Source organism: Taeniopygia guttata, chromosome 23, assembly GCF_048771995.1.
Source record: "Taeniopygia guttata chromosome 23, bTaeGut7.mat, whole genome shotgun sequence".
NCBI classification, from domain to species: Eukaryota; Metazoa; Chordata; class Aves; order Passeriformes; family Estrildidae; genus Taeniopygia; species Taeniopygia guttata.
This window is the reverse complement of record NC_133048.1, coordinates 6,720,831-6,745,254: the sequence shown is the minus strand read 5'-3', so window position 1 is coordinate 6,745,254 and position 24,424 is coordinate 6,720,831. Positions and strand designations below refer to the sequence as shown.

General features: G+C 46.3%; 1 protein-coding gene across 39 annotated transcripts in view; it reads left to right on the top strand.

Annotated features, from left to right (window-relative positions):
- Positions 1 to 24,424, top strand: part of EPB41 (erythrocyte membrane protein band 4.1) — a 94,837-nt gene that overhangs the window by 14,850 nt on the left and 55,563 nt on the right. Inside the window, exon 1 of one of the 39 annotated variants that reach the window (XM_072918009.1) lies at positions 4,756 to 4,874. The exons of the other annotated variants lie outside the window; for them this stretch is intronic. The gene's annotated coding sequence lies outside the window, so the exon portion shown is untranslated. Of the gene's footprint in view, positions 1 to 4,755; positions 4,875 to 24,424 lie in introns of those variants that run through there. 39 annotated transcript variants of the gene reach the window in all.

Sequence of the window (24,424 nt, the reverse complement as noted above, 5' to 3'; positions counted from 1 at the left end):
ATATACACACCATAACAGTTCAATCAGTTTCTTAGATTGTTTCTTGAGCTCAGGCTCATGCCACACTGACTCTGCTGTTTCCTGAGCCTGCTTGAATTCACAGCATCACTTGTAATATATTCTCCAGGATTTGTTAAACTCTTTGTAGATCCCTTCATTGCAACCACTTATGTGTTTAATACTTCCTATTCATACTTGAGAGGAGAAGTATTTCTCTATCAATGTAGAAACATTCACACATTCACCGTATTAACACCTGATCCTGCAGGCTGCAGCTGACGTCCTCTAATCTTTAATGGTGCATCTTGGCAGAAATGTGCTTTACATGCTGACTCTAAGCCGTGAGTCTAAAGAAAGCTAACTCTTCAAGAGCTGTTCTTCCATGCACTGGCACATAGCCTGGAGAGAACTGAAGCTCCTCTTCTGTTTTATTCCTCTTTCTACTCGGAGTTTGTCTGCTGTGCTGCAAGACACTGCCTCAAATGAACATCAGCTTCATACAAATCAATGAAACTCATGATGGGAGCTTTTTCTATCAATTAACCAGATTGCAGATGGGATGGGAATTCCTGGGTGTACAGACTCAGTTCCCAGCCACCCCCTCTGCTTTCCCCATCTGCCCAAAAGGGATCCATATGAGCCAGCCCAGTACGAAGAAGATCTAATGGCTAAAAAATGGGATTCTTTTGCCCACGGGAGAATATGTGGTTGTAGTTTAGCAACAGTAGCTTTTAAAGGCTACAAATTACAGCAAACAAAAGAAAATTCTCCAGAGAAGAGAAGGATGGCAGAAGCAGTTTGGATTTAGCAAAATTGGAGGTGAACTGCCCTGAATCCAGTACGTAAATCACTCAGTCTCTTTAGCTAATGGAGGGTGCTTCTTGGCCCTTTAATAACTATCTCAGCAGTGAATCAGTGGTAGGTTTTGGAGAGTATTATGATGGGCTGGACTAGATTTAATCTTTGGTTAAATACTTCATACAGAGCCAGGTGAGTGTTGATGTTCCAGGTTGCCTTCAATGTGCACACCATGAGTTGTAGCAAATCAGTGCAAGTGTTCTAGACCTTAGTGAAAATTCCTTGAATTTGCAGTTCCGCCTGTCAGAGGCTTTTTCAACAGTGAATTCTGTGCTGGAATGAGGGGTGGGCAGGGGAGAAACGCAGCGTTAGTTGAAGCATTCTTTCCTTCCAGGTGATCATTTACCTGCAATATCTTAATTCTAGATCACCATTTTGCAGGAAGGCAAAGCTTGAGAAGTCAAAAGGAGGTTTCCTTTCGTCCTCATTCTTGTCTTCTGCTCACGGCCAAATCAGCACTGCTGATGGTGACAGCAAAGCTGGAAGAGGAGCCAAGGGCAGAGGGCCAGGAACTGACAAAACTGAGCCACCTGCTCTCCTCCCACCTTGTTTGCTCTTGTGAAATGGCTGCTGCTGCAATGGAGACTGTCACTTGCAAAGTGTGCAAGTGTGAGAAAGGGAAACAGTGTGCCTGGTGTGTGTTCACATATGCATGCTTAATACAGCTCATTTAGAGCAGGTTAGATAGAGGATTCATCTGACCAGCCTAATTTTTTTCTTTTCCTAGAACTCGGTGTAATTCCAAGTCTTTCTCTTCACTTTAAATCCTGCTTGCTTTGGGGAAGGGAGCACAGCACCAGTGTGATGCACAATTGCCTTGTTTAGACTGGGAATTCCTCACTGGAGAAGCTCCTCAGGACAAAGAGGAGAGCTCTGTCTGTGCCTTTTATTGTTATGCCAGTAATGCTCTGGGCAGTATTCCCCAGCACTGATGTAAACTGGGAGCCCTGTTTTGCAACAAATCCTACCAAGAGTGTATCTTGTGGGGCCTACATAGTGCTGGATCACCTTACAAAGATGTGTTCTATGAAGACCTTAACTTGAGCTAGATTTAATCTGCTATCTGGATGCTCCTAGGATGCTGCAGTGTATCCTCCTGAGCTGCTTGAAAGTGCCTGCACATTACCCAGGCAGAGGGCAGGGTTTGGCATTGTGTTCCATGACCCAGTTGGTTTGCACTGACTGAATCCACCAGGATCTGAGTGCTCCCAGTGGCCTTTCACCTTGCGAGGAATGATCTCTGCCTTAGCAACTCCAAACACATGCCTAAAATGAATATAATTCCTGTCCTTATTCCTATATCCAGCAGGCAAATACCAAGAAATCCTGACTTAATAAAATAATTTGCAGTCTCTAAATTACTCCCATAAAGCGAATTTAACCAGCTATAAGTGGGAGAGTTCTTCAAATAGTTGCAATCCAGGCTTGGCACAGAGCAAACTGTTCTTATAGTGAAGAATTAAAGAAATTTCCATTACTTCCTATTGGATTTCAGAGGTCACTTTGGGGCTGTGTAGGAAAAGTTTGAAGCTAAGCCAGTGACTTCCAGCAGAAGTGTGGTGGTGATGGGTTTATTTCCGTGTGCACAAGAGTGGTGGTTTTGGGTTTCTTTTTCCCTTTTTTTTGCATATTTTCTGCTCCCTATAAATCATTGCTTTATGTAGGCTTAGATCCCCTTGCCACAGAGGAATGTTTTTCAGGCTCTCATGCCATAGACCAAGTGCATCTTTTTGTATTTGAAAATTCAACTTTTTTGTTTCTCTTCCTTTAGCTTTTTAGCCAGTCAAGCTCTCAGCCATTTGTTTGGGGTCTGAAGAGATGACAGAATCAGTTGCCCTCGCGCACAAGCGTGTCGGCAGCTTGCACTAGTGCTCCCTGTGGATAAATGCTTTACCTGGGAATACAAAATGCAGGAGCTGCTGCTTCTGCTCTTCAGCTGCTGGCAGATGGAGTTGAGGATCATCTGGTGATCTGAGTGCAGTGGATGATGCGCTGTGTAGTGTTAAATCACCGCTTTGATGTGAAATTTTTCTTGCCCTGGTCTCTCCTCCACATCATCTGCCATGTGTAGTATACAATGAAGCAGTGTGGGTTTGTTTGCTTGTTTTTCTTAGTTTCAAGAAGCTGTTGCCAACCAAAACTTGTGGTTTCTTTGCTCCGTGGGTTCCTCCTCAAAGCCCTGTGGGGTGGTATTTTTATTCTGGCAGTGTTTAAAGCTCACCCATGGGTGAGCAGTAGTAAAGACAGTAGTTGTAGTGGGTCAGCACTGAACATCTGATACTCCTCCATGCACTCCTGGGCTATTAAAATGTGCTAATTTTTTGCACTGGGGACGGAAGTCAGAGCTTCAGGACATGATTCAAAGGAACTACCTGTCCCTATTGTAAGAGCAGCAACTTAGAGCTGCCAGAACTTTTCAAGCCTGTCTTTTTTTAATCAGATGTGCTCATCTAAGTCCAAGAAAACCACCAAGTTGTCCAGATTTAAGGGAAAAAATATCTGTCTTCCCTCTCATTAAGGAGCTTTTTGCAAGTGGTCTCAACACTGAGACACGGGAGTTGCTCTGTTCTTGGCAGAGCTGACTGTCATAGACACATAAAGGAGAAGGGGTAAATAGCTGTGAGAAGCATGTTGATTTTTTCTAAAAATCTGGGTATTTTTAGCTTCATATAGCACAAATGCCCTCAGTGTATGAGTGGCTCTTGCTAGGTCGGTACCAGTGATGGAGTGATCCCAGTCAGGGTATGCATCAGCCTTGGGTATTATCTGCTGATGAAGAGGCAGGGCAGTTGCTCTTAATCCAAGCAGAATAATGTGCCTGAGACCTTAATTCTCTATGGGAGACAAACGGAGATGCCTTAGTGCCAGGCGTATTTTGGAGTTGTGGAAATACATGAGGGGGATTTGGTTCCTGAGCTGGGCAGGCTGACAGCAGCTTTGCTGGAACCTTTGGAAGTGCTCAAGAGGCACTGGGCAGCGTATTTTGCTCTAATGTACAAAGCAGGGAGAGCTAGACAGCTCTGCTTGATAAAAATAACTGATTCTAATTTGGCTGTAAGCAAGGAAAATCCAGTCCGTGCTGGAGGTGCGGGATTCCAGAGCAGGGGCAGGGCGGGTCCCTCGGTGGGGCTGTGCTGGGCTCCTGGGGGCGTTTCTTGTTTACCAAGCTACCTCAATTGTCGCTTTCTTGGCTTGCCACAGACTGAGGCATCATCTGTTCGATTACGAATGGCCTTATACTTAAAAAAATGAAGACTATAATAACAGCATAAAAAACCCCCCAACCCTCCCCGCCACCTTTCTTTATATACTCCTCCTTGCTTCTTCACCCCCGGTTTACCTTCAGAGCTGCGCCACGACTTTCTCTGGGAGGCAGCGAGCAGTATTTAAAAATTTAGGTCACGGAGGGAGGGGGAGTGGCGCTACCCGCCCGCGGTACCGGCGGGCAGGACCCTTCTTGTCCCCTTCCTATTGGGGCTGTGCGGCGTCAAATTATCTCCCCCCCGCCAGCATCACCTTAGCGGGGGAGGGTGTGGCGGTGGCAGGAGCAGGTGGCAGTCCCGCTATTTCAGCCTCTCGCTGCCGGGTGTCGTTGTGGCGGGATCAGGAGGGCGCCCCGGGCGCTCCCTCCGGGCCGCCCGAGCGAGGGCACGGCAGAGAACGGGGTGGGTGAGCCAGGAGGGGGCGCACGCTCCCCCGCCCGCGCTGCCGGCCGCGGTTTCCCCGGAGCCAATGGCGAGGCGGCGCTGGCATCCCGCCCCTCGCCTTCGGCCAATGAGAACTTACTACAGTGTGTGTGGGGGGGGGGGGGGGGGGGGGCAGAGCCGCGGGCGGGCGGCGGCGGGCGCGGAGCGGCGGGCGCGGGGCGGCGGGCGCGGGGCGGGGAGGGACGGAGCCGGAGGGACGGAGCCGGAGCGACTGGCCGGGCACGGCGCGGCCCCGGGGTGCCGCACCGCAGCGGGGGCTCTGCGGGGCCCGCTGTGAGGCCGGCGGGCTCCGCGCGCGGGGGCGGCCGGGTAAGTGCGCGCGGGAGCGTGCGCGTGGCCTTTGCGCGGCGGGTCCGTGTCCGCGAGCGGCGGGTCGGTGCGCGCCCGCGGTCTCTGTGCGGGCGGGCACGTGTATGTGCACGTGTGTGGCTGTGCGCTGTGTGTGAGTGCGTGTGCTCATCTGCGTAAGGTGCATCTGCACCGCGAGTGTGTGCGGTTGGTGTGCCTGCGTGTGTAAAGGGTGCGTGGGATATTGGAGCGTGCACGCGTGGTCTGCACAAGTACCCTGTGTGTGTAGTTGGTATCGGGGGTGTGTGGTGTGACTGCTGTGAGCTCTGCGTGTGAGCACTGCATGTATACGCAGTGCGTGTGCAAGCTGTGCGTGTGTGTGTGTCTCTGCACGCCATGTAAGTGTGCCCCATGCGTATGTATGTACTATGCGTGTTTGTGCAGCGTGTCTGTGTTTGCCCTGTGTGTGTGCACAGTGTGTCTGTGTGTATACAGTGTGTGTTCGCAGTGGCCGAATCCAGTGCATCTGTGTGCGCACAGTGTGTGTGTGCGCGGCTGGTGTGCCGCCGCTCCGTGGGCTGTGTGTGACATGGAGTACTGGAAGTCAAAAGGCGGAGGTTCAACCCGAGACAGATTCTGCAGGAGGCAAGAAATGGGGATAGCAGGATAGGGACACACAGCTCAGGGGAGCTGGCACCCAGTGTCTCCCTTTGCTGGGGCGGGGTTGCCCGACCTGCCGTGGCCGAGCTGGGATCCCCAGCTCTGCCCGGAGTCCATTGTGCAGGAGGAGGAAGGAGATAAGGTGGGGAAGGGCTTAGGGCTCCACAGAGCGATGGCTGTTCACCAACCCGTGGGACAAATGTACATGCTGTGGTCTGGTAAGGGCTCTTTGCTGTCTGAGCACTCTGCTTTCCTCTGAATTCCAGCTCAAGAAAACACCTTGGCCCAGTAGGAAGTGATGCTCTTACTGGATTTTCCACCAAGGTGTATTTTTATTTCCTATCCCCAGCAAGGCACCGTTTGTGATGAAAATTACTCCAGAAGGTCTGGAGTGAGTTAAAATCCACTTTGATCACCTCTGAGTGCTGCAGCTGCAAGTGTCCCAAGTCCCCACTTCCCTGTCTTTTGGGGAAAAGGAACTTGTTCACCCTTGCTGCACTGGTTTGAGGAAGTTGGTTTTGGGCAGGGTCTGGCAGCATTTCCCTCTGGCTGTGCAAATAGTAATTCAAGGATTTCATGATGAAGGTAAAATTTCTCAGAGATTGTCCAGTTTCTGGAGTAGGTGCTATGCTGGTTCAGTTACAATTTTGTGTGTTAATTTAATTAAGATACTGGACAAGCAAAGCAAAATAGGTCCCTTCCAATCCAAACTATTCCATGAAAATCTAATTTTTGAACAGTACCACAAACCCCGTTTTGCCTATCCTTGCTCTTTCCAGTTAGGATTTGAAGGCTTTTCAGACATGCTGGATTTTGCTTGCCTTAGTTTGCTAAATCTGGAGGGATGGTCTTTGAATTAGTAATTCTTACTCAAAGTTGAGATACGTAAAAATAATCCCTGTAAGATCTCAGAGGCAGAGAATATGCTGGGTCTGGATGAGGGATGCGGAGGGACTCTGCTGTGGCTGCTGCTACTGCTGTGATGCTGTGGAGTGCAATTCCTTTCACAGTTGGCTAACTCTTGTGTTGCTGCCCCAGGATCTGCTCCCTTTGCTTCAAAGGTTTCTTTGTGGAGATCCAAAGTAGGTTGTTTTTCTTTTTTAATGGCTGGTCCAGCAATATTTTTAATGAATTGAAGGTTTTCCTGCAGCATTGTGGTGGTTGATAAGGGTTGTGTGTCACATGTCAGTGATGCTGATAATCTTGATATTTATATTTTACATAGTCTTGCATCTTCAGTTGCACTTCTAGGGCAGTTTTGAGCATTGGGTGGGATCTAAAAGGCAGTACATATCTCTGCTGTCATGGCCTTAATAAAGAAGTTGAGGATTTTATAGGATTCTCATGGACAAGCATAATCTGCTGCAGAAGATAAATATCAGGATAAACATAGTGCTCACGCTCCTTACCTTGAAAACTTAATTAGAGCCTTATGAAACAGAGAGAAGGATGATTTTTTTTTTTCCTAATATAAACTCATTCATTATCTCCTATATCAATTTAGATGACGAGAACAGGAATTACCTGTGTTTTCATCTGATCTCACAATTGCAAATTAAACAAGTAATCTTGTAAAAAGCAAAGCATTTCATGGGAAAGCAGCAATCCTGAGGGGTAAGGACTCCTCTTGACCTGTTTCCAAACACTGTATGTTCCTAAAGCTTCAGGGCAATGCTTTAGGGCAATGATACTCCAAACCTACAGCTCCTGACTCCAGGTTATCTCCCTGCTAAGTGCCTATATGCTCTGCATGAGCATTCTTGGTGTTTTTCTTTTGACATCCTTTGATTTTTGGAAAGTGGTAAAATGATGTCTCTCCTACTCCCCCATTTACTGCTTGTTGAGCAGATATTTGAATGAATGGGACATAGGCTGGCAAGGATGTGGCTTATCTAATGAGCAACCACCTCTACAAATTCATTTAGTAGAGATCAAAGTGTTTCTCTGCCAGGGTAGCTTGCTGGGGTATTGGGATGCTCCATGTGCTATGATACATTGATAGATGGATGATGATGATAATGAGGTTGTGAATGTGGCATGTAACATGCTGGAATAAAGTTGGGTATACAGAGAGGTTGCTGATGGAAGGCAGTGACTCTGTACTAGGTTTTCACCAGCAGTTACTTGGCATCTCAAAGGAATCCTGGATTTTTGGGGTCAGCAGGTGAACCTCAGGCTCTTCATCCTTGGATGTTCAGTGGAAGTGTTGGCTGAGTATCCACAGCATCTGACTAGGAGTTTCTTCTCAAACATCTTTCCTTGTGTTCCCAAATGAGAGTTATGTGCTGAGAGCCTCTTCATTTGGGGGAACCGTGACAGTGCCTGTGTTACTGCAGGTGGATTTTTCTTCAGCCCCTTACTCCCATATTTCACCTATTTCTTGGAAAAGCCCTGGAAATTGGTAATGCTCAGAGATCTTGTGTCCATGCCGGTGGGAAGGCTCTGGGCTCTCCCCACCTGTCCAGGCCAGGGATCCCTGCTCTTCGTGGGAGCTTCCCACCCCGTCTGTGAATGGAGGCATGTGTGGGTGAAGCTGCAGTGGGGAGGTAGAGCTGAGCTGTACTCTGTGCCACACTGGGTCAGTGTCTGAACTTGCTGGAGCTGCTTTTACATTACTGGGAAGCTGTGATGAATCTAAGGGCTTTAATAGGACAGTGTGAGGGTCCCTGCAGTGGCCCTATGGATGCAAATAATTTCCCATCATAAACCTTCCTTTGTACTTTCAAGCTCCACTGCAGTTCTGTTGGCTTCCTTCTAACTTCTGTGCAGTTTTCCTAGAGCTTTAAGGAATAGCAGATACTTGTTCAGGCTTGGAGCTGTGTTTCTTGCAGTTGTGTATTTCTCTGGGGAAGTTCAATATAAAGCTTTGCATCAGGAGTAGAAGTTGCAGTCTGGGTTTGGGGATCTTTTGCAATGATTGTTCTTTCTTGGTACTTGGTTTTTGCTGTAATCTTGTGTAGATTAAGCAGACAACGATGCGCAAATATTTTCCTTTGTATGTTTTATTTACTATTGTTTTGATCAGTAGTTTCTTAAATTGCAAAGAACTGTAGATGTGGCATAGCAGGGATTTATCTTTGTCCATCAAATGGATTAGGTAGGAATGTTTATGGCTTGTACTTAATCCAGATTAATATTATTAGTTTCTTTATGTTCAGTCAGTTGTTTACACTTGTTTTCTGTTTATGTGAATTTTTACTTGTGTAATGCTGCTAACATTGTGTATTAAAAGCCAATGCTTTTAATTTGTCCATGTAGATGGACTAAATCTTTTTCTCTCTGTCTCTCTCTCTCTCTTCTTTTCTTTTTTTAAATGAAGCACTTCCACAGAGAGGGAAATTGTATGGGCTTTGGGGGTGTGTCAAGCAATTGTATTCTTTCAGGGCATGCTCCTCCAGACCCTGCTGCATTTCTGATCTGGGATTTTTAAACAAATTCCCATGCCAACTTGCTTTAGCTGCTGTGCTCAGAGCAAATGTTGATAGCAGTGGTTTGTAATTTATAATTTATAAAGTCTTAAAGCACTTGAACTCTGGTGCTTTTGGAGGGGACTGAGAATTTTGTATCTCCCTGATCTCAGTGCAGAGCCTAAAAGATGTAGGAAGATGAGAAGCACAGGGGAGTGTTTAGTCTTGCAGGCAGTGGGAGAGCTTGATGGCTGCCTGGTTGCATAGCCACGGTCACAGCCACAGTTTTGGGTGCTTCCCTTCCACATGTGTGTTTTTGGGGAGCAGGCCAGTCCCTCTGCTGGTGAGGGTGAGTGCCATGGCTTTCAGACTGGGTCACATGGTGGTATAACTCTCCGTGGCTGCGTCAGGAAACCTGGAGCCCAGACCTGGGCTGGATCCTTTGCTCTGTCAAAATTGGGTCCTTACAGGATCAGCTCAGCCTGAGATGTAACCACAGCAAAACACGCTGTGGCTGGAGCCTGGGGATGGGAGTATGCTCTGCAAGCAGTGGAAGAAGAATTGGCCTCGTTAGCTGTTTCTGTGAAAACCACAATTCCTTTGAACCCTCCAGTCACTGGTGGTAGGCTGATTATTCTGCTCCTTCCCCACCCCATGGAATGTGTGTGTGTGAGAGAGATAATGAAAAGCTTTTAGTTAAATAAATAACTAAGCTGCTCACATGGCTTTATAGTAGAATTGCAGAGCCAAAGCCTTGGAAGTGGAAGATGGTGTGTGCTGCTGCTGGTCCCACAGCATCTCGTCGCCTTCCCATGCTGGTGTGGAGCATAATTCCACATGGACTTTTCACTCCTAGAACCTGTGTATCACTGAATTTGAGGGCAAGCAGGGTGTGAGTGGGGACAGTCCCACCCCATTGTGTCCAGGGCTCCAGGCTGTATTTATTCCCTGTTATTCAAACAGGGAATTACTCTGCTCTGAAGGCAGGATTAATAATTCCCACCCAAATTCATCTGCAATGCGTGTGTGCAAATGAATCAAAAGCATAAGCTGGTCTTTGCAATTAATTCATGAGATGGTCTGGATGCTCCAGGATGGCTTGAAGGGTGATTTGATTTTATCCCATTGACATAGAGCTTGATGAAACGTTTTATGTTCCAGTCCTGGTTTCTGCCTCTGAGCTGCCTGCAGTGCCTTGAGCCAGGCACTTGGAAAATGAGAAACGTGCAGCTGGTAACCATTCCTGGGGTGTCTTAGGAGTCTGTTGTCATTGGGCAGAGGCTGGTTTATGGAAGATAAAAATCTTTTGGGTCCAGTTCCAGCTGCCCTAACCAGCAAATATTTTTCCTCCTGCAGCCTTGCCTTGCATGCTGCCTTCCAGTTCCTGAACCAGTGGATAAGAGGGCCCTATAACCAATATCACAGAATCTCCTGAGTTGGAAGGGGCCCACAAGGATCATCAAGTCCAACTCCTGGCCCTGCATAGGACACCCCAGCAATCCTATCCTGTGCATCCTTGAGGGGGTTGTCCATTGTCCAAACACTCTTGGAGCTCTATCAGCTTTGGGGCTCTGACCATTCCCTGGGGAGTCTGGTCAGTGCCTGACCACCCTCTAGGGGAAGAAGCTTTTCCTCGTATCTCACCTAAATGTATATTCCTGATTTCCCCTCTTAACATGAGGGCCTGAGGGGAGGAGGATGCCCTGGGGCTTTATGGGAAAATGCAAATTTTAGTCAGTGCAGAGACAGCTCAGGGTAACATTTTGCAGACTGACAAAAAACTCTTTTAAATCCCCAAACAAAAACTGCTGGTCTGTCCTTTAAATACTGGATTCTGTGTGTGCATAGTGTATTAGTCCTGTTGGCAAAGACACATATCCTGGCAGTGTCACTTTGACATGCACATCAGACACAGCCAATGGGACCCTCCAGGGATGCAGCCCCTTGGAGATGAGCAGTGGTGAGCTGTCATCCTCCTGGTACAAGGGTGTCCTCCTGTCCTTCATATACCATGAAATCTAAGCTGCTCATTTGGTCTGAAAAATCTTGAAATCCAGTATTAGGCCAAAATTTTCTGGCCTAAATACCTGTTTTGCAACTATTGTCTGGCAGTGAACTGACAGGCAAGATGGAAATTGTGTGTTTAAATTGTGGGGGTAGTTGTTGGTCTGAAGTCAAAAGAAGTCACCTATCCAGTATCCCTCTTTCTCCTGCATGAGTGCATGTGAGTGTATAGAGGCAGTAAAAAGGCCATTTGTCATGTAACCATACCTTGACTCAGACAGAAGGCAGACCTATAGCTTGTTGGAGGAAGGGGTCACATTCCATGCAAGAAAACAGCATTTTTAGGACCCTTGGTAGTCCCTTGGTTTGAACAGGGAGAAACTGGGTGGGATGAGTATCAGGTACTTCCCTGGTGTCTCTCCATCCCTCCTCCTGGGAAGTACCAGCACTGCTCCCATGTCCCTCCATTCCTCCTGGGATTGGTGCTGGTGGCTGATGCTGATATCGCTGCTTTTTTATCTTCAACTGCCAACTTGAAAGTTGAGTGTGTGTGTGAGAAGCTCATGAGAGTCTTGGTGAATGAAGTAGCAACAAGATAAACTCGCTGTGGGCTGCCTGGTCCAGCTGCGGGAATAACTTTCATCATTTTTTCTCCTTGTCAGAGGAAAAGCTGGAAGCTTTTGGTGCCTGGAGAAAAGTTCAGTTGCAGGTTCAGCTGTTCATATGAGTTTCTAGTCAAAAGGGTTTAAGGACCCCTACACTCTCTCGAAGAGGGGGAACAACTAGCAAGAGAAACTATTTTGGGAGGGGAAGAGTGTAGGGTATATATATATATTGCTTTTCCATGGATTTTCATGTGCAGCCAGGCTCCCCCAGGTGTTTAAACATGATGAAAAAGGCGTCTTGCAGATGTGTGAGTTTGCTGACTCACACACATGAGTTGGCTTCTTTCTTCAGGGCTTTCTGAAAAATTTAATATTTTCAGGATGGCCCTGAAGAAGGGAGTTTATCTGCAGTGGGAGCAACTGCATCAACATAGGAAGGGTATGCTGGTGATAGTGGGGGAAAATCCCCACGTGCTGAATTCCTCCGATACTGCTTCTAGTGAGTGCTACAGTTTCTTCAGACTTCTGGAGGGGTTTGTTGTTGTAACTGCTGCTTCTGTTACTTCCATCAGATCTACCTAGATGCTGCCTTTAAAAAACACTTCCTTTGTTTATGGATGGCAGTATCAGTTTGTTTGCTGCCACCCATCTCTGCTCTTTGCTCCTCCAGGAAATGGTGGAATAAAACTGGGATTGGTTGATGAGGTCAGAGCAGCTGTTGTGCCCATCCCGGTGCAGGACCCCATCCTTGCCCATCTCCTCAGTGAGGTTTGGGATGCTTCATTCCCTTGATAACGAGAACCAAAGGGACTTGGTCTTCTTGTCCAAGCAAGTTTATCTCAGAAAACAACCTTTTTTCCTTTGTTTACAGACTGAAGCAAGTTTTTTTATTTTGTTTTGTTCCGAAGCAAGGTGCTTTGAGTAGCTAGTGTCTCCCCATCTCCTCAGTTTTGGGGCACCAATGCAGAAAGCATTCCTCTTCTTTGTTCAGGTGCTCTTTCTCCCACCTACGAACACCCATCAGATGCCTGTGGAGAAACCAGCAGTGACACCAACAGTGTTAGTGGCTTCATGTTTTGCAGCTGCTGCTCTTGGTTTATTTAAAAATGATGGTTGACTCTCTTCATCTATCCTGATGATGACATACAGCGATATCCCTTTTGCAAAGATGTGGTTTATTAAAAAAAGTGTCTCTGTTGCATGAGGAATCAAGAGGGAGCGCTCAGGGAAAATGAATCTATTGGTGTTACTTGCCTGTGTGCCTCCTGAGGCAGGAATAGGAGTAGATAATGGACATGAGGGATGAATTCACAAAGCAAGGAGGCTTGCAATTACAGAGAAATTTGGTATTTCACTGTGATGCTTTTCTTGCAGGTTTATTTTTTTTATAATTGAGCTGGACTCTCCAGCATGAGCATTGCTTGACTATTGCACTGGTGTGTTTGACCTGCACAGTGCTAATCACAGCAAAGGCTGGCAATAAAATACATTATATTATACACAGAATATGCAAATACAGTGGAATTAAATTTTTTTCTCCTTTTTTGAGGTATATGCACAGCTGCATCTGTGCCAATGATAAGGTTCTCTGCAGGCACGGGTGAAGGAGAAGTGCCAGCACCCTGTGCCTGCAGCTCCATCACACACAGGTTCAGGAGGTTGGAAGGTGTGCACGGAGCTCATTGGTGTCTCAGTGAGGTGCTAACTTGGTTACAGGGTTGGCTCTCTGCTGGGCTGATGCTGCTGGGGGAAGTGGTTGTACGTTAAGCATTTCTCATGATTTCTCAGCACAAACAGTTATAAATCACTCCTGTGGTAGGAGCAGCTGCAAAAAGTGCTCAGCCCTGGTTTTGCTGTGCAGGGGTACTACCTCCTGCCTGGCCTTTGGAAACAGAAATGTAAGGAAACAAAGAACTCTGTTCTTTTGATGTATTAACTACAAAGTCAGCTGAAAATTTGTTGATAGATTCTGCTTGTTTTGGAAACAGGTTAACCTTCTGAAACTTCTAACTCTGCCAGAAAACCAAGGAGTGATGAGTTATACTGAGGTTTGATTAATTGTCGCTCTCATAGCACTTCAGCTTCCTCACTAGAAAAACACTATAGGGTTGGTGAAGAACATTTGTTTTTTCACTAAAACACTAAAGCACTTCGGTTTTTCACTAAAACACTGTTCTAATAAATTTTGCTAGACTTGGGGGGGAGAGAACTGGAGTTGCAGCTGTGCACCTCTGAAACAGGAGGTTTGTGAGTGGGTGGTTTCTGTCTACCTCAAGCGTCTGCTTATGTTTTTCCCCAACTCACTTCAGCAGAAACACTCCCTGAGAAAATATTTTGAGACATTTCTTTAAAACAAAAAGCAAGGGGAGAGAGAAAAGCACAAGCCTCTCTGTTCTAAAGGATTATCAGAGCTTTGCTATTGGAACAAGAGCGTTTGGGATTTAGGGAAATGGGACAGACACGCAGGCAGCTGCACCTCATGAGATTGAGCATCATCTCAACATCCCTGTGTCAGCCAAGCCTAGCAGTTGGTCAGTTCCACATCTCCAGAAAAAACAGCGAATGGGCGACTGGCTGTTTTTCTCTGTTTTTCCAAGTTAATCTCCTTGCCCTGCTTTCCCATCTATGGTTTGTGGTTTTGCCTAGTCACAAGGTGTTTCATGGGTGCAGTCAGTTCAGGTGCTGCAAGACAGAGATGTCTGGGGGTGAGTCACTAGAGCTCAGGATGGGGCAAGTTTCTCGAAAACAAGAAAACAGGCTTTGTGAAAACTTAAAATTAAGAGCTGATTCCCAGACACAAAAAAGTCCAGACCTCTTGGTATCAGCAGTGATGAGCTCTTTTGATGTGCCTTGAGAAATAGGCTTGAAATTTGTTGCTGTGTTTAAAAAAAAAGTGTCTTTGCTGTTCCAAGCATTTAATTATATATTTTTTTAAATGTGAATTGGAAAAAAATGCAAAATGGAAAAAAATTCAGCTTGGAACTATGCATAGATTTGATTTTTGAGTTGATAATCTGGCACACAAGTAATTAGCCAGTGTGATATCCAGCACAGTCCCTTCTGACTTTTGTGGTGATCATATATGTGATCTGCTCTTACTGTGGAGAAAAATGGATGTGGCCACTTGAATTTCAGTTGGAGGACTGGCTTTTTTGTGTTGAATCACTAAATGGGGATGTGTATGTTTAATTTGGAATCTGAGATCCACCCATCTGGTACTAGTGAAGTGTTTGGTATAAACCATCTGCAACAGAAGCTTATGCAGCCATTCCAGATTTCCCAATGGCATGAACATGTGTATGCTTGTGTGGCACCTTCTTATTTTAAGCCGTGCTGGAAATTGGTTTTGCTGCTTAAAATGAACTTCTGTAAAGTAGCAGCTTGCTGGGTAACCACTAATTGATTTAATTACTGCTCTTAATATGAAATATGTTGTGGGTTATGGGAGAATGTTCTGCTGCTCCACAGTACTTGACCAATGCTGTCCCAGATGTGGGATGTGTTCCCTGTGTCCCCAGGTAGGCATGTCCCTGGTGTGAGCAGTTCAAGCCACCATAGTGTTTCCTGCCCCAGTGCTACAATATGGATTTTTCTCAAAAGCTGTGCTTGGCAAGGTATGGGAGCAGAAGTGAAGCTTAGAGAAGAGTTATTAACTTTTTCATTTTTTCTCTTGTATTTAGATGTCTAGCACTGATCTTCCCTGCTGTTGTCAAGACTGAGTTCTGCAGTGCTGTTGGTGAAACACTTTTGAAAGTGCACTACACCATGCAAAGGGAAACACATTTTTGAGAAAAAAAATCTAATATTCAATTTAAAAATAAGTAGATAATCATGGCGAAGTGCTGTTTCCTTCTGGCATATCGCTGTTCGTGCAAGTGGCACTGCATCAGGGCATTGTGCAATAAAGACCTATTTGTGGAAAGCAAAAAAAGAGGCCAGAATTTAGGGGGATTATTAAATTTGAGCAATGTGAGTTGCAAAATAACTTGTTATGCTGCTGTCTGCAGAGGCCACTGTGAAAAGGCAAACAGGCATTCTGTGCTCTTCCCGAAGGCTCACGCTGTATTCCTGTGTCCCTGAGCTCTGCACAAGGAGTTGTTTTGGTCTTAACCTCACAGCTCTGTTATTAATGTCTGAACAGCTCAGTTCTTGGCATAAAGTTACCTGTGCTTGAAGGGCCACGGTACACAGGCATTTCTCCCACAGAGTTTGGGTTCTTCATCCTCCTGGTTTTGAGTGCTTTGCCAAGGCACTTAAAACTCATGGGCATCTATACGGCACTGGCTGCTGTTGCTGGTGTGTGCCCTTAATCCCAGAGATATCTGGGTTAACATCCCCAGGCTTGAACTGGTGTTGTGTTTTGTTGAGTCCCATAGGGAAAAATGGATATTTATTGCTGTGAATATTTGGGGAGTCCAAAGGGCTGCTGAAATCTGAGCATTGAGGCTGTGATGCTCATGGTCTATTTCACCAAACCTGCTCTTCATGCTCAGGACTGTTAATCCACCACTGAGACGAGGAATCTCTGTTTCTTCTCCCAGAGGAGAGATCCTGATCCTTGATGCTTCAGCTCTGTGCAGTTCAGCAGGCAGCAGCCTTGTTCGCAGGGTACCCTGTAATTAATGTTGGCTCTTGAGTGCCGAGTAATTGGGAGCAGTAATTGGATGGTAGCTTAAGAGTAGGAGCGTGGTTTAATAAAACAAACAGGCTTGCAGTTGTAGTATCAGCAGGTAAAACGCCTGGGAAACAGCAAATGCACATGGCGGTGACGCCAGTGAGGTCCGTACTCCACGCAGGTGCTTCCAAGCCCAGGCAGCGAACCAAAACCAGCAGGGCAGGTCCTCTTCTCCTTCCCTGGGTTCTGAACAGGGGACACAGCCTGGTTAGGCAGATATTTTTAAACATCTCCCATGCTTAGGAATAAGATAATTAAATGTTCATGTTGTTCAGTTCTAGTTCACTTCCAAAGAGTTTTTGCAGCTTGTTTAGCTGGAGAGAGCCTGAGCTGGAGTGAGCTCAGGCTGTGCACCAATGTCCTCACCAGAGACCACCTCATTGCATTTGTTTCTGTCCTGTTTTTGCTGTTTACTCTTAAACTACACTTCTTGCCACTACAAGAGCTCCCATTTCTCTACTTTTATTTTCTGTATTGCCCTGCTCACAGCTTACACTGGTGAGGAGGTGCCTTCCAGCTAGCTCAACCTGCTCGGACCTCATTTGTATATTCATTGTTTTCATCTTGGAGAGGAACAGGTGACTATTTACCTTCAGATTGTATGTATATAGAGAGAAAACCTGAAGGAAGTGCAAAGGAGGTAGTTTTAGAATATATTTATTAGAGGATCAAAGAGGGGGTTTGTCTAGGGCACCTGGGTGAGCTCACTGATGCTTTTTGCTCTCTCCAGTCTTTTACCCTGGCCTCATTTGAAGGGTCTTCTCATGGCAGTTTTAACCCAAACAATGGTATCACCAGAGCCTGCAGAAAAGAGGATCTGTGTGGCATTCTATTCCCTTGTGCTGCATGAATGTGGATTTCAGCAATATTGTTGTGCGGCTCCTGCTGTCAGCAGCACAGTGAAAAGAGTGGCTCACTTGTCTGGAATTGTGACTGTGGGATTCGCAGCACTTTAGCAGCATCATTTTAGCTGAGGCTCTCCTTTTATTCCTCAGTACTGGGCCAGACCAATTGATGTTGGATCAGAAATACTGAGAATAATATGGTTTATTCTTAATTTGCTGTTGCTTTTGAGACTTGATAAATACCTGAGCTGCGCTGAGTCCCCATGAGCTCCCTGTGGAGCTTTCAGCTGGATGAAGTACTCTTGGGCTCAGTGCAGCTTCAGCTGTGCGTGAAGCAATTGCACAACAAGGATTTAAATATAAAAAAAAGAGTAAAATAAGCAAAGCTTCTCAAAAAACCCCATGTGATTGTTCCTACCACCATTATATTGTTGGGGGTTTGTGTGTATACACACAAGCACACACTTTGAATGAGGATTGTTTTGAGACCTAACTCATAAAATAAGTATAAATGGGATGCTGAATTGTGTATATAAGGCCAGTAGCTTATCCAAAAAACAACCACTAGCCCGATGTACAATTTATTTTATTAGGGAGAAATTTAAACCAGCTACTGTTTTCTGCATATGCTTTATCCCTACTAAAGAATATATTTTGTCTTCATTGGATCTTCATTTATTTTAAAATACTGCAGTGTTAAAACAGCTGGAAGCTGTTTTTTGTTGTCCTCTCAGCTGGTTGATGGCCAGCAGTGTCCTGGCTGTGCCATGGCAGTTGCGTTGGCACTGGTGCATTGGCGCTGGTGGGAGTGGAGAAAGCTGGTTTACAACTTTCAAGTGGTGCCCCAATTTCCCCAGTGCACATACCCACCTGACTTCATAACCATGCTCCATTTGATGCCCTTAAGGGCATTCAGCTTCTCTCAGTGTGGTGTGTAATGCAAGATAAAAGGGAGAGGACTGGGGAGAAGAGTGTGAGTTGGTGGGGAAGGGGATCCTGGACAGCCCCTGGAAGTGGGGGAAGGTTGGAGGAAGTCAGGGGGTGGTGGTAGAAAGAGCAGGGGTGATGGAAGAAAGAGCAGGTCTGGCTGGTCTGTGCAGCCAGCCAGAAGGGTAGGAGAGATCATTTTAGTGCATGTTGTCTATGGAGCCTCCTGGATGGAGCAGTGTTTGGATCAGCAGGATTAAGTGTGGCTGGAGGGGAAGGTGCTGTGGTGTTTTGTTCAGAAACAGAAGGGCCATCCAGGAGCACCAGTGTTATACTCAACACTAACCCTGCTATGGTGTGCTGGGAGGCGAACGTGGGCGTTGAAGAGGTAGAAAATACCTCTTGAGAGCCGGTGGAATGTGGCCGTGCTGGTGTTTGTTTAGTGAAATCACAACCTGCGACAGCCTCCCACACCAACCCATCCAGTGCAGAAAGGAGGGCGGTGCCCAAAAATATGAGCAAACAGCTCCTGAATGTGGGTGCAAAGTGTATTTCTGACCCCTCCCTGCTGTATTGAGGGCGAGCACAACTTCCTTTTCCTTTCTGTAGTCTGAAGAAAGCGATGTTTGTGTACCTTTCCTCCATGCAGATAATTGCAGCGACCCTGGGCTGATGCTGGAGCTGAGCAGTGTGCTGCCAGAACCGGCATGGATCCTTCCTTGAGTCTCTAGTGGTGAAAAAACCCTCACAATACCATCTTATCATTCATCCCATTCTTTAAATCAGTGCTCTCCCTTCCCCCCATGGTGGTGTTTAATATCCTGTTCACTGTTTCCTACTGCTTATAGGCTAGGCTGCTGGCTGGAGCTCAGCTGCTGTGCCCTGGTGAGCCATTAGTACATCAGGATGGGATCTGGGGCAGTAATTCAAAGCAGGAGTGAGCACAGGCTCCATGTGGGATAATGCTCCCATGGCTCTGTGGGCAGGCAGAAGGTGTCGGAATCGTTATTTTCATTCTGCAGTTTGCAGAAGTGGGGGTGATAAAGTGCTCACTGAGTGTTTGCTGTCCCAGAGGATCAAAGGGATTCTGACAGCTGAGCAGTTGAAATGGAGTATCCCCACTGTCTGCCTTTAACTGAGCTACTGAATGGTAATGGACCAAAATCATCAGGCTAGGCACTGAAATGCTGTTCCTCCATCCGGTGGGTCAGTACTGGAGAGGATTGCTTGAAGTGGTCACTTTTTTGCTGTAAACTTCTGAGACCTGCGCTCCCATTCTGAAGCCTCAGACTGCTAGTGGTTTATCTGCTCTGACAGAGAAAGAGGTGATTGTTTAATGAAAAAAGGCATTTCCAAGCTGTGTGGCTTGTTAAAGCATCCAGAACCACATGTTGTAAGTCTTCTCCCCGTTGGTGACACTGCACAGCCAATGTGGGAATTCAACAGCAATTTTGATTCAAAGCCACCTTCAGTGAAAATGGTTGTTTGTAAATGTGTTGCATCAGATGTGTCAATGAATGTAATTAAGGAATGAAGACTGCTTAATTAAGGGAATTAAAAATTAAATCTGCCTGATTCCACTGCTGGATGGAAAAAACAGACTGGTGGAAATGGCTGGAAGCTGAACTTTGAGGGGGTGAGAGGGGTTCTACTACAGTCCCTGTGCTCACAAAAGGAGTAGCTCTGGGAGGTGGCAGGACTTAGCTGCTTGGCTACATGCCGTAACTGACTGCTGACCGTACATGATAGTATTTAATTGCTGCTTCACAGTTCCTTTCTGCTTGGTTCCTGTTCCTGGTGGGGATGGGAGGATTTTCATCCCTGCCAGCCATGCTGGGTTGCAGCCTTGGGAAGCTGACAGTTGCGTCACCCCATGTTAGTTTGGTGTCCTCATGTTTCCTACCATCTTGGTACCTATCCCCAACTCTTTGGCTGTTCTGGATGGTGCTGTGGGATCTTGTGTTGAAGCAGAAGCGGGATGTGTGTGAGGACACAGGGCAGAACCTCTTGGCATCGTGAGGTGCTTTCTGCATGCGTGAAACAGGCCAAATTGTGCCAATGGAGGACAAAGAACATTGTGCAATGGAAATATTAGGAAGCTGTGCTCACTGAGAGCTTCTCCCGAGCCTTGCTAAGAGGAGAATGACTTTGTTATGGGATGAGGATTGCCAACGAGGCTATCTCATTAATCCAAGCACTGATATCCCATTGTTTTTTTAACTCAGGGTGGGCGTCACCTGCCCTGTGGTGCAGGATCCCTGGAGGGATTCTGGAGAACATCCTCTGTGTGGGAGGTGTTAAAAAACCTGCTGTGATTTTCCAGGAACCATCTTCTCCTTTGCTACCTGGCTTGTGGAACTACCCCAGGGAAACAGGAAAGCTGGGAGGAAAACTGTCCTTATGGAGGTGGTGTGAAGTGTCTGAGCATTTTCCTGGGATGTGCAGTGCTCTTCTGGTACTGCATTCATTGGGGCAACATCCTTCTGGGTCCCTGGTGGCATTGGAGTTTATCCCAATCAAACGGAGTCAGTACCTTGAGGCTTTGCAAACAGCTCCTGATTCCTGGCTCTGAGTGCTTGGGGGAGCAGCTGAGTGGTTTTCTGCCTGTTGCCTGTGGACCAGGTCTGTTGGGAACATAATTACACCCAGGATTTAGATGTTTGCCTGCTCTTCTTCAGCATAGAGTAGCCTGCAGATGTGCAGTAGGATCATCCCCATGGGTTTTTTTGCTCGGAGTGGTGCAGAATTTAACCATCACCTACAATATTTTTTAAAAAAGGAGAAAAAAAAAAAAAAGAAGGCAGCTTTCTGGAGGAGGTGTCTCCTCACCTCCCTCCTGTGCGTACTGCCCAGAGAAGAGGCTTTCCTGTTCTCAGTCTTGAGGCAAGGTCAGCAGCATCCCAGTTTGTATTCCTCATTGCTATGTGCCTTGGGGAGCTGCAGCCAGCTTGGAGTGGGCTTTTGCTGCTGCTTTTGATGGGGGACCTCAATTAGTTTTAAGTGGGCTCTAAAACCAAGCTATCTGATCTTTTGAGTTTCCAAGTTGTTGAAGGTTGTGCGATATTGACAGTTGACAGCTTGAAGTTTGTGTCGGGAATGGATTTCTTCTCCTTCTCTGTGCTCAGTTCAAATACTGTACATTTCACGTGTGCTAATAGAATCCGAATAACTATGTGATCATGGTTATTTTTAATGAATTTGGGGTGTTGTACCAGGGAGCGGCAGATATATTTGAGGCACTTGGGTGAATGCAAATTGCATTACAGTAGTGAAGTAACAAATAAAGCGCTTAAGTGCAATGTCCCTGGCATGCAGGGGAGGAACAGCCCATGTGTGTGAACTGGGACAGTCAGTGATGGAGCCTGTTAAGAGGTTTTAGCATCAAATATCCTTCTGGCTCTTGGTGCAGCAGTGGTTCATCCTGGCAGGTGCCTCTGTGTGTGTGTAGGGGTTGTATTTATCCAGCAGGCAGCTCTTTATCAAAGGAGCATGCAGGGCCCTTGGGGCTTCTAATTATAGCTTGGGTTTGGAAGCAACCAGAGGGAGAGCAACAAAAGCAAAAAGTGCTTTACTCATTTTCTTGGTAAACTGTAAGGAAAGAATATGAGCCTCTTTATGTTAAACCTTGAGTGTAAATGAGGCACAGTGTAAGTAAACACATCTGTGTTCAGTCAGAGAAAAAAACATGTTATGAATAATTCATGGAAAAAATCCTCCTGTTCAGCTGATATAGAGCTATTGCTTATTTCTCTTGAACTGTTGCTTTAATAAGATGGAATGCTGCTGCAGGGAGAGCCACATGAAGCGCTGGCGTTGTCATCTCTGCTGTGCTGTCATCGCCACCACGGGTATTCCTTTGGTGTGGAGTCAGGAGTGGCTGTGATGGAGTGACCTGCTGGGATGGAGACTGTCCTTGCCATTGCCTCCCTGTGATGGAATGGCTTGCTCATGGTGCTTTTGTAAGCACTGTTCCCGCTGCTTTTCTTTGCACAGATTTCTGGCGCCTGCTGAGTGCCCGTGTTCCCCGTTTCCATGGGAGGCTTGTGAAGGGAGCAGCCCCAGGACGTTATCTGCACCACGCAGGGGCTGAGCTGCTCATAGGGTGGGCTTGGATGGATCCCTCCCTCCCTGTGCCAGGTTGGGCAGATACCAGCTCTTTCGGCAAAGGATGGTTTTGGAGTGACTGCTGCCTGCCAGGCTGAGCTGCTGTGTCCTCCAGGAGGGTTTGGAGACTTGTTTCTGAAGACGCAGCCCCATCAGGCACTGTGTGATTGAGATGAAACCATGTTGTTTCTGCTCTGGCCTCTGCTGCAGAGGGGAAGGGAGCCCCAAGAGTTACTGCTTGCTACTGAATAGAAAACAGCACTTAGATTAAATGGATGCTTTTCTTAGTCTTCTTAGCCAACTACTACATCACCATGGGAGGAGGGATAGTCTATCAGCAGCTTGATTTTGCTGGCAGTCTGGTGCATGTGCCTTCTTTGGTCCCTGTTCTGGATCCAACTACTCCAAGTTCAAGTGAGTTTTCGAGACAGGTCCCACACAGGCAGCCTTCAAAACCCTATTGCTGCAGACAAGGCCCCAGTGACAAGTACATGTTTTCATTTAAATTTCAGCACTTCACCAATGAGCAAAGCCCATGAATTTCCATGTAAGGAATTCTGTACCATCCAGGAGGATTTTTGAGGATACGGAGGAGGAGCTCGCAGCTCCCTTTGGTTGTTTATAATGCACTTACTGCTCCATTTAGTCAGGTCATTTTAAAAGCCCAGTCTTCAATTTGACATGAATTATTTGCTTTCAGCAGATGGTGAGCTACTATTTTTGCCCTCATTTAAACAGGAAAGCTGTACTATAGCAGGAGATGGGAGAGGGGCACGGTGCTGCTGACATGCAGTAGATTACCAGGGCCGGTCTGGTGAGAATTAAATCTGGGCAGCTGTAATGTGCCATCTGTGTTGTGTTGGGTGGTTTATTTTTCCCCCATTCAGTGAGGCTCCTGAAGTCTCCTGTTACCCCTCCAGGTCAGGCTGAGTGATGGCATCCTTTATGTTCATGATCCAAAGTACCAGCACAGAAATATGAGGCATGTTAATAGAAAGAGGGGATATAAAATGTCAGCACTAGTTATTCCTCTGTGAAATGTATTAAATAAATTTTGAAAGGTTCTGAGTATTTAGAGTATTTTAAAACTGTTTGAATTTCTGTTGAGAGGGGTATTTTATTGCATTTGAATTTCTTACCTTGTTTGAAACCCCCAAGCAAACAGCTCTCTGGTCATAGAATTCCAGACTGGTTTGGGTTGGTAGAGACCTTAGGTCCATCACATTCCACCCCTATGCCATGGCCAGAGACACCTTCCAGTAGATGAGGTTTCTTCAAGCTCTATCCAGTGTTTTCTTTACTATAGTAAAAATCACATGTAGGACACATAACACACACGTGGAGTGAGTTGTGCTGGTGGCAGCTGCAGTTTCCTCCTCTCCTGCCCACCAGTTTGTTGCACATGCACCAGGTCTTGACAAAACTGCATTTTCGGGCTGTGTGCTCTATTTCAAGCAGCGTTCTGTTTCCCTGGTGAATTATGTGCTTTTCACACACATTATGAAATGGGAAGGAATGCATTAAAAAAAAAAAAAAAAAAACAAAAAAAAACACCACACTGTTGCTGAAACTATTTGATTTTTGTGTATTTTTAGCAGAAATTTCTGTCTTATCATTATCTCCAGCTCTTGCTGGAGCAGCAGTGTTCAGTAAAGCCACACATTTTTGCATAGGAAGGTCAAGACAGTTTGTTCCACCCATTATTTGGTGTTAGGCATCTCTGCAAGACAGTTTGTGTTTCCAAGAGCTGAACCTTCCCCATGGACAGTCCTTTTTCTTCTTTCTCTGAAAGACTAAGCCACTGGGAATTAATTAAGTTATGACATAAACAGTAAATCATTTTTCCAGGCTTGGAAACAGGCATAAGTTAGATTTTTCACAGAATCACAGGCTGGTTTGAGTTGGCAGGAACCTTAAAGCTCATGTCATCCCACCCCCTGCCATGGGCAGGGACATCTTCCACTATCCCAGGGTGCTCCAAGCCCCATCCAGCCTGGCTTTGGACACTGCCAGGGATCCAGAGGCAGCCACAGCTTCTCTGGGCAACCTGTGCCAGGGCCTCACTGCCCTCACAGGCAGGAATTTCTTCCTGTTTCTAATTAACCCTTCCTTCCTTCAGCATAGGTTCAGTTTATTATCACTAAACTTACTGGGTGACTAAATAAGAGAGACTGAAGTAGGCTGAGAGGTAGGAGAGGGTGACATATACATCTAAACTTACCTGTTTCATTGAGCCTCTGTAGCTCATCATGGAACAGCCCAAATGAGCAGCACTGTCATTTCCTGGAAGCTCAGGTGCCACCACTTAATGAGAACCTTCCAGAGCACAAGTGCCGTAAGGGAG